Source organism: Zingiber officinale, chromosome 2B (assembly GCF_018446385.1).
Source record: "Zingiber officinale cultivar Zhangliang chromosome 2B, Zo_v1.1, whole genome shotgun sequence".
NCBI lineage: Eukaryota > Viridiplantae > Streptophyta > Magnoliopsida > Zingiberales > Zingiberaceae > Zingiber > Zingiber officinale.
Genome location: NC_055989.1, coordinates 136,122,466 through 136,132,859, shown reverse-complemented (window position 1 = coordinate 136,132,859; position 10,394 = coordinate 136,122,466).

Sequence of the window (10,394 nt, the reverse complement as noted above, 5' to 3'; positions counted from 1 at the left end):
AAGTGAACACTGAGTTGACCTTGTCCAGGCACCTAGACCAAGCCTAGGTGCCCAGACTCTAGGCACCCAGAGTGGATCCGGGCGCCCAGACCCCCTGGCACCGCAGGGGTGCCATTGCTGTGGATGAAGTCGTACGTCCACATCGGCAACATTCCAAGCACCCGGGCGAGGATAAAGTTTTAGACTGTTGTGTAGCCGTTGAGAGCAGATAAGATGCACTGCTAGGCATGCTTGAACCGGGTCCAAGCGCTTGAAGTCGGCACGTTAGCAAACGACTATTTTTGACCGGTTGTATATAAATAGAGCCCCGGTCTTTTTCATTTAGAGCAAGACTTTCTGTACTTTCATTTCCACACTCTGTACTTTCTTCTCTATTCTTCAACGCGTATACGAGGCTTTTCCTCCTCTAGGGATTCGCTCGTAGAAGGAGATAGTAGTGAGCTTTTATTTTCTTAGAGTACTAATCTTCTGATTACAAACCAAATAAACTCGATTGTCTCGTACTTTCTTTTTATTTCATTCTAATTTAATTAAGTTCTTGTCTAACTTAAGTTGAAAGTTTTTAAGAGGGGTATTTTTATAATTTCAGGCAATTCACACCCCCCTTCTTGTCGACTACAGGGACCAACAGAATACAAAAATAATGATGTCATGACATATGATAGGACACACAATCATAACAATTTTAGCATAAAGAAAATATCTAGATTTTCTATCTAAGTATTATTAACTAATAACTAAATTTAAAAATAAGCCTAAGTTTGTCCTTTTCTCCCTAAGAAATTTATCAAAATTTTAACTTGATATTTCTTTGACTTCTATCCTAATAGTGCCAATTTAATCATCAATTTCTCAAATTTATTAGCGCAATTTACTCTTCAAGAGTAAAGCTTAAACCCTTCAATTTCAAGGTGTCATAATACCTTAAAAATGTCCTAAAGTGCCAACTTTGTCACGGTTGGGTTAACTACTCTTCCATTTAGAATTGACACACTCTAAACCCATATAGGGTGTAGAGAGCACACTCTTAGGAATTCAAAGCCTATTAGTGTTCCTTAGGTGTTCTAGGTATTCATTAGGTATAATTTCCCTTGATACCTTTCTAATGACTTTCTTAGGCTTCTTAAAAGTCTTGACACATTAGTCTCCTTAAGGTCAACTCTAGAGATAACTTCCCTTGTAACCTTGACCTGAATCTTAGACCTAGGGTTAGTTCCATAACTATACGGAGTACTATGATAAGAGAACACTTTTTCCTTGGACTTAGACTTGTACCATAAACCCTTCTTTCCCTTGGATGGCTCTAGCTTTTCTAAACCTAGGTTTTGTTCTTTTGACCCTTTAAGCAAATTTTCCATTCTATTAAGAGATTTTTCTAATTTCTAAAGTTTTGACTTCAAAACTTGATTTTCTACCTTTAAATCCTTAAATTTGGATTTTCTATTATTTCCTTGGATATTCTTATTTTTAGGCACAAATCTAATTTGTTTTGGTTTCTTGCCTAAACTATTTTCTACCTTCCTATCCTTTGGTAGGGTAGTCCTAGCATGAAAAGATTTATAATTTTTTTTAGATTTTTCATGCTTCCTATTTTCATGATAAATCACATTAAAATGATAGAAATTATTCCTAGCATACTTTTATCATTATTTAAACAATATTATTACCTAATGATACCTTAGTTTTGCCCTTGGAAGCTCCCCCTTGGACATTGGTTCTAATAATATTCCTTTTGATTGCAAGAAAAGCACATAATGTGCTCCTTGCCTTTTCGTACCACGGGGCTAACCTCTTTGGCTTCTCAATTACCTTAGATATCACTTGGGTCTTCTTCTTAGTCAATTTTAGATACTTACTCTTGTAGTATCTATTTTTCCTACTCAAAGTATATGATATGATTTTTATTTTTATAAATTAAAATTGTTTTACCTTTTCTTGTAGGGGTGACACGTGATCTTTCTTCATTTAATCCAGAAGTAAAGGTTTCTTTTTGATTCGGTGTCAATGAATTACGTTTCCCCTCAATCCATGAGATGGATGCTTCTTCAATTTCCTCCTCAGATGTTGAATGTTTATCAACCTCCAAATCCTCATGCCCGTGAAATAAAGAGTCTCCCTCTTTACCTTTGTCATTGCTTTTCGTTGAGGATGGGTCTTCATGAAGCTTTGTCAATTTGCTCCATAGCTCCTTGACATATTAAAATTCTCCAATTTGTACAATCTGGTGCTTGATAATAAATTAACAAATAATTTGGCTACCTTGTCATTTGACTCACACCTCTTGATTTGCTCCTCGCTCCATTTCTTCTTCTTAAGGAGCTTTCTGTTTCCATCAATTGGATTTTAAAATCTCTCTATTAGAGCAAACCATTGCTCTACCTCCATCATAAAGAAATTTTCAACCTTTGATTTCTAAAGATTAAAACTCTTAATTTCATAGGGTGGAGGTACTCGGAATCTTATCTCAATCCATCTTGGAAATCCATTTGAAGTTGAGCTCCTTGATGATGAATCTTTGACCATTGAAATTAGGGCTTCACTTCAAAACTTCTTCTTCTTTCTCTAGCTCATTGCTCTTTAGGTAATTAGTCCAAGAAGAGCAATCTGAATCTTATACCACTTGTTAGGACACTTTGGGAGCTAGAGGAGGGGGGGGGGGGGGGGGGGGATGAATAGCTTCTTTCATTTCGTCGATGATGATTTGCAGTGGATACTTGAAGTAAAGATTCCACAATGCTAACACCTCCGATTTTACTTAGTATTCACCTCCTTGATGTGACTAATCTAAGGATCCACTTCTCACACTCACAACTCCACTATGAATACCTCCTTCCTGGAGGTAGAGAAGTCTTGTACAAGCTGACAACAAGAACCATAAACTAGGTTACACAAGAAATAGAAAATGATTACAACTATGAACCTTGTTTTGCTTGCTCTATTGTAGCTTTGGTTGGCCTCTTGTTGACTCAGAAATATAGCAGCACTTCACTCTAAATCATCCAATAACCTGCGACAAAGAAATGTATGAGTGTTGCCTTCAAACCTTCACGAAAACCATTTTCTATGGTTCACTCGATGACTCCCAATCGATTCATCTTTTTCCTAATCGATTGTCACATCATCCAACTATTCGTGCACTTGCAGAATGACTCTTTTTCGAACCCTAATAGTTTAGTGAGTCATCCCAATCGATTCAAAAATCCTTAATCAATTATCCAATTGATTCCAAAACTCTCTATTCTCTTGCGAAAGGTCTTAATCGATTAAGAAGTCTTAATCGATTGCCTCAATCAATTTCTTCTCCTTGTGATAAAACATTACTTAATCGATTGATCCAATTAATTAGCAATGGTTGAATCGATTGTTCCAATTGATTCACCCCTTGTTTGTACTCTCGGAACAATTGCACCTTAATCAATTTGACATCCAACCTAATCAAATTGATTGCCCTAATAGATTAGGCTTGTCTTAATCGATTACCAACCCTAACTCACTATATCAGAGTCTAAGGTTTTTCTTACCCAACATCAGATCAACCAAAACTTGTTGAGACTTCCCCATCAAATGTTCGGTTAAAACCTTTGACCCACATGGACTTTGCTAACTTCCCGTTGAACTTCCGATCGCCAAGTGTGGTCCTCCTTGACCCACTTAAAATTTTCTCTTGCCAATGTGTGGTTCTTATTGACCCACTTGGACTTTCCTTTGCCTAACCACAGTTAGGTCTTTCCACTTGCTAACGTGTAGTCTTCTCTAACCCACTTAGATTTTTCTTTGCTAATGTGTGGTTCTCTTTGACCAACTTACACTTTCCTTTGCCTAATCGTATTAAGGATATTCCCTTGCTAATGTACGGTCCTCTTTGGTTCACTTGAACTTTTTTTTACCAATGTGTTGTCTGTTGGGACAATTTCCCTAGGTCAAGTTTGACTAGTTTGACTAAGCTTGAGTTGAGTCAAGCTTGAGTCGGGATTTGAGTTTTGATGTTTGACAATATAAGGAGATTGTTGGAGCAATCGCCCGGTTATGGAGATGGTGAAAGGGTTGACCAGGTTGATGAGAAGACAAGTCAAGTAGGTCAAGGTTGACAGAAGACTTGACTAGGAAAGTCCTAACTGGATGTTAGACATTTGGAAAGTCCTGGTGAGGAGCCAGACAACGGGAAAGTTCTAGTGAGGAGCTAGGCAAAAGAAAGTCCTGGTGAGGAGCCAGGCAGTTGGAAAGTCCAAGTGTGATCTTGGCAAAGGAGAAAGTCCTGGTGAGGAGCCAGGCAATTGGAAAGTCCAAGCATGTGGTCTTGGCAAGGTAAGTCCTGGTATGACTTGGCAAGGAAGACCCGACAACTAGAATGAGGCTGAAGGAAGCTCCTGAAGGCAAGGCGCGAAGGATGGGGAGATATACGAGGGACACAAGGCTGATGGAGGAGGCTAGAAGGCTAGTTCGAGGTTGGTCGGGTGTGGCCAAATGCTAGGCATGGAGACCCAACATGTCACGGTTAACTGGGAGTTGGGTTGGAGACTTTGGACTTGAGATTGAGTCAAGTCCAGGCTGGTCAATCGATTGGGCAATCGATTGAATCAAGGTCCAATCGATCAGTTGATCGATTGGACTGTGCTACGATTGTGGGAAGGCCCAATCGATCTGTCGATCGATTGAGATGTGAAATTGCGAGCACAGAGGCTTTCCCAATCGATCGGGCGATCGATTGGGAGCTGCCAATTGATCGGTCGATCGATTGGGCAACAGAAGCTCTCACGCGGATGCGAGAGCACAGAAAGGTTCTAAATCGATCGGGCAATCAATTCAGAAAGTCCCAATTGATCGGTCGATCGATTGGGACAGGATGCAGGTGATGGACGGCTGTGATAGAGTGGTGCTGACGTGGCAATTGATTGGGGATTAATTCGATCGATTGGGAGCACTGTTTAAAGCCTGGGTGGAGCATTTTCTTCGCCAGATCTTTGCGATTTCTTTCCTGCGAGCTTACAGCGATCTTCAGCGACTTTCTCCGATCTTCACTGCCAGTTCTTGAAGGCTCTTGGGAGTGTTCTCACAAGATTCAAGAGGCAACAACAAGCAACAAGTAAGAAAGAAGAAGTAGTGTTTTCATTTGTATCTTGTACTTGTTGGAACCCAGAGGTGTTTTGATGTGATCAAACAAGTTAAGCTAGGTCCTGCGTTGTTTAACCCTTGTGTCTAAGTGTGCAGGAGCTTAGAAACACAGGAAGTCTAGCGGAAGACGCGGCTAACGAGAAGGACGACACGGGGAGAGAGCCGACGGGCTCGGTGCGTCCGAGGGACGAGGTGACCGCGGAAGAGTACACCGGTGGACGAGAAGAACGTGCGCGGCGTTCAAGGGACGAGAAACCGGGAAGGAAGGCTGCTCGAGGAGAAGGCCGGAACATGAGTTCGGGTGAGCCCTATTCCGGAAGGCCGAGATCACCCAAGCAAACGGAGCCGGAGCGAACAGACCCGGACCGAGATGAGCTGGATCGAGACGAGCTGAACCGGAGTCGAAAGTCAACTTATGTTGACCTTAGGGCTCCGGGCGCCCGGAACCATTCCGGGCGCCCGGAACCGATCGGGGTGCCCGGAACCCTTCCGGGCGCCCGGAATCGACTTTTCAACAGGATCAAGTTTTGACTCGATCCGACCGTTGGGGGATAAAATCTATCCCCCCCAGGGCGCCCGGAACCCTTCCAGGCGCCCGGACCAAGACTATAAATATAGCCTTGGTCCAGAAGCAATTATTAATCAAGAACAACTACTTGTAATCCAGTGCTTTCATTTGTGTTATTTCTTTCTGTGCTTTCAACGCTGTAAGAGGCTACTCCGCCCAGAGGAGAATCAATTAGTGCGCCTTCTTTGCCTTGGATTAGCAATCCTCTGATTGCAAACCAAGTAATTCCTCTGTGTCGATTTTCTGTTTTAATTAGTCTCTGCCTTTTTAATTACAAGTTCAGTTAAGTTAGTTGAATGTCCGAGAAGGGTTGTAGGTTTTATTTTGTAGGGAAATTCACCCCTCCCCTCTTGCCGGCCTCCAAAGGGACCTACAAGTGGTATCAGAGCGAGGGCGCTTCAGGAGGACTAACCGCCGATCGAAGCAACAAGATGGCCGGACCAAGCATCGTCCCACCAAAATTCGAGGGGAATTTCGCAGACTGGAAGCGTCGTATGGAGGTATTCCTAAAAATAGATTTTGAAATTCGGTTTATTATGAAATATGGTTTTGTAGCTCCAATAGATAAAGATGGAAAAGAAAAAGAAGAGAGCGATTGGACAAAGAAGGAGCAAAATGAGTCGGTAGCAAATAGCCGTGCGGAACATCACCTGCTGAGCGTGTTACCACCTCAAGAGGTCAACCGCATCGGAAACTATTTATCTGCTAAAGAACTTTGGGAGAAGTTCTTGGAACTCCACGAAGGCACGTCCGAAGCAAAGCTCGCTAGAAGGGACATCCTCCGCAACAAACTGATGAACATCCGTCTGGAGAAAGGTGAGAAAGTAGCTGGTCTACATGCAAAGGTAAAAGAACTAGTTACTGGTCTCGAAAACCTTGGTGAAACGGTAACAAACCGGGACACTATACGCTACGCGCTCAACGCGTTTCCAAGAACTCCGGAGTGGACATCAATCGTCGATGCTTACTATATCTCAAAAGACTTGGAGGAAAGTACTTTAGAAGAGTTGTTTTCTACCCTTGAATTACACGAAACTAGATATGCAGAGATATCAAAGGACACAACCCAGACTATGGCGCTGAACGCAACCAACAAGGATGAACCCGAGTCAAACTCCGAAGACGATCAAGAAGCGTACATGGTAAGAAACTTTAAAAAGTTTTTTAGATCTAATAAATTTAAAATGCAGAATAAAAAGAATCAAAAAGGTAGAAGAAAGGTGCGGTGCTACCAGTGTCAGAAGGAGGGACACCTAAGGGAAGACTGCCCAGAACTCAAGAAGGTCAAAATGAAGACACCCAAGAAACACAACCTAAAAGCAACTTGGGACGACACTTCTTCATCCGAATCAGAACCTCAAGAATATGCTGGGATAGCGCTGATGGCAAGTTACGAAGGGCAAAGCTCATCAGAACCTAGCATCGATGAAGGGGGAGCGACCTCAGATGAAGGCAGCGAAGCAGGGGGAGATTCAGGCTTCAAGTCTGATATGGTAAGTGAGGTATACCTCTTACCCCCTGATCAACTTTATTCTGGCATTAAGGCAATGACTAAATCCATGTATAAATTAGAAAATGAAAATATCAAATTAAAAAATGAAATTTTTGAAACAAAAAGAATTTTAGCAAAATCATGTCTTATAGAGGATTTTGATAAATTGAAAATTGAAAATGAAAAACTAAAAGAAGAAATAGAAAGATTGAAAAAATATAAAAGTTCAAATATTTCTACTTTTAGAAATTATAGAGGTTTAAATTGGTATTATAGATTTCATCAAAGTCAAATTAGAAATATATCAAAAATCTATGTACCTAGGAAATACTTGGTTAACCCTGTAGGTAGGAACCTCTACTGGGTTCCAAAAACCTATTTAATTTAAATTTAGACTTAGCATTTTCAGCAAGGAAATTAAACGACTAATTTCATTATGAGGCTTTGTCTAAGGAAGTGGTTGTTGCTCCAATAACCAAGAAGGCCTAGTGCCTCACCACGACCTGGAAGCCAAGTATCGAAATGAAAAGTTTAATTGACTAACTGAAAAAGCATTAATTTAATTTACCTAATGCTTTAAAAGAGTTAATCAATTTGTGTTAGAAAATATTTAAAATTAATTTATAATAAAAAAAAATAATTTTTTTTGGAAAATATTTTTTTTTTGACTTAGAAAATTTCTGAAAATTATTGACTTAGATATTTTTTAATTAACTTAGAAATTTTTCTATGAATATTGTCTTATACATTTTTCCTTTGAAAATTGCCTTAGAAATCTTTTATGAAAAATAACTTAAAATTTTTTTCTGAATATTGACTTAGAATTTTTTTTATGAAACTAGATATTCTCTTTTGAAACATTACCTTACAAATTAATATTAATTGCCTTAGATTTTTTTTATGAAAATTCACTTAAAATTTTGTTTACCTTAGACTTGTTTAAAGAACCCCTATTTTTAATGTGATCAAAGAGGGAGAAGTATGTTAAGTCTAGGGGGAATTTTTTTTATGAAATATCTTTGGACTTAATTACAAATAAATTATTTTTATTGCATCTGTTTTTCCCTAGCTTAACTTGGGTTGCTCACATCAAAAAGGGGGAGATTGTTGGAACCCCGAGGTGTTTTGATGTGATCAAACAAGTTAAGCTAGGTCCTGCGTTGTTTAACCCTTGTGTCTAAGTGTGCAGGAGCTTAGGAACACAGGAAGTCGAGCGGAAGACGCGGCTAACGAGAAGGACGGCACGGGGAGAGAGCCGACGGACTCGGTGCGTCCGAGGGACGAGGTGACCGCGAAAGAGTACACCGGTGGACGAGAAGAACGTGCGTGGCGTTCGAGGGACGAGAAACCGGGAAGGAAGGCTGCTCGAGGAAAAGGCCGGAACATGGGTTCGGGTGAGCCCTATTCCGGAAGGCCGAGATCACCCAAGCAAACAGAGCCGAAGCGAACAGACCCGGACCGAGATGAGTTGGATCGAGACGAGCTGAACCGGAGTCGAAAGTCAACTTATGTTGACCTTAGTGTTGGTGCAATCTTAGGTCAAGGTTGACCTGGTTGACCTGACTCGAGTTGACCTGACTCGAGTTGTGTTTTGATGTTTGACGATGTTTGACGAGAAGAGAGTTGTATTCTTGATGTTTGACAAGAATAGGTGTTTGGGAGATTGTAGGTGCAACCTTAGGTCAAGGTTGACCTGGTTGACCGTGATTCGGGAAAAGTCCAAGCAGGGAGCTTGGCACGCGAAAAGTCCAAGTATGGAGACTTGGCACTGGAAAAGTCCAAGTACGGAGACTTGGCACGGGGAAAAGTCCAAGCAGGTAGCTTGGCACGCAGAAAGTCCAAGCAGGGAGCTTGGCACGAGGGAAAGTCCTAACTGGGATGTTAGGCAGTGTGGAAAGTCCTGGTGAGTGAAGCCAGGCAGTGGGAAAGTCCTAACTGGGATGTTAGGTAGTGTGGAAAGTCCTGGTGAGTGAAGCCAGGCAGTGGGAAAGTCCTAACTGGGATGTTAGGTAGTGTGGAAAGTCCTGGTGAGTGAAGCCAGGCAGTGGGAAAGTCCTAACTGGGACGTTAGGCAGTTGGAAAGTCCTGGTGAGTGAAGCCAGGCAGTGAAAAAGTCCTAACTGGGATGTTAGGCAGTGTGGAAATCCTGGTGAGTGAAGCCAGGTGAAAGTCCGGGTGAGTGAAGCCAGGCAAGGGAAAATCCAGATGGATCAGGGATGATCGGACATCTGGTGTTGAGGAAAGTCCAAGTAGGTCAAATGGATTGATCGGACACTTGGCGGGGAATTCTAGCAGGTCAAGGGAGTGACCAGATGCTAGGAATGAAGTACCAACAAGTTAAGATTGACCGGATGTTGGTTTGGACTTGGTTTGGGTGAAAACCATGAACTAGATCGATCTGGTGATCGATCCAGTGATACCTCGAATATTCTGATCGGTCTGGTGACCGATCAGTAACACATCAGTAGCCTACTGTGTGATAACTGATCAGTCTGGTGACCGATCAGGAGTCGATCAGAAGTCGAACAGGAGCGAGGCGAGGTGATCGGTCCGGGACCGATCAGGAGGCCTGATCGACGTCCGAATCGATCAGATCGAGGCGTGGACCGATCAGGAGGTTCTGATCGGTCCATGGACCGATCGGGGACGCAAGCGAGCTTCTTCCTGATCGACCGGTGTAGTGCCTGATCGATCCACAGACCGATCAGGGTTCTAGCCGTTGTGACGCAACGGCTAGTTTCTTCGTTGTTTCTTCTTCGCAGGTATAAGGAGACGAGGGCATCTTCTGTGAGAACTCCTCCTTTTCTTTTTCCTCCTTAGAACTTCTGTTCTGCTGCTGAAGTTTCAGCTTCGACTGAGCTTTGTTGAGCTCACTTCCGAAGCCCCGCGTGAGCTTCTTTCGGCTGAGCTGCTTGTTGGCATTCGTCCGTGAAGTTGTTGCTTCCAGGACTTCAGTCGACGACAAGAAGGTAAGCTTGTATTGTTACATTCATTGTATTTACTTCTTGTATTCCTTGTATTCTATCTTGCTGTTGCGAGTTATTGTGGCGAGGTTTCTCCACCCACAAGGAGTATCTATTAGCCGGTTTTCCGGGGGCTCATCCACCGATGGATTGACTGGACTCGTCCACCTTACGGACACACCGAGGAGTAGGAGCCCTAATCTCCGAACCTCGTTACATCCTTGTGTTAAGGTTTATTTTTCTTCTCTTTCGTTTCTTT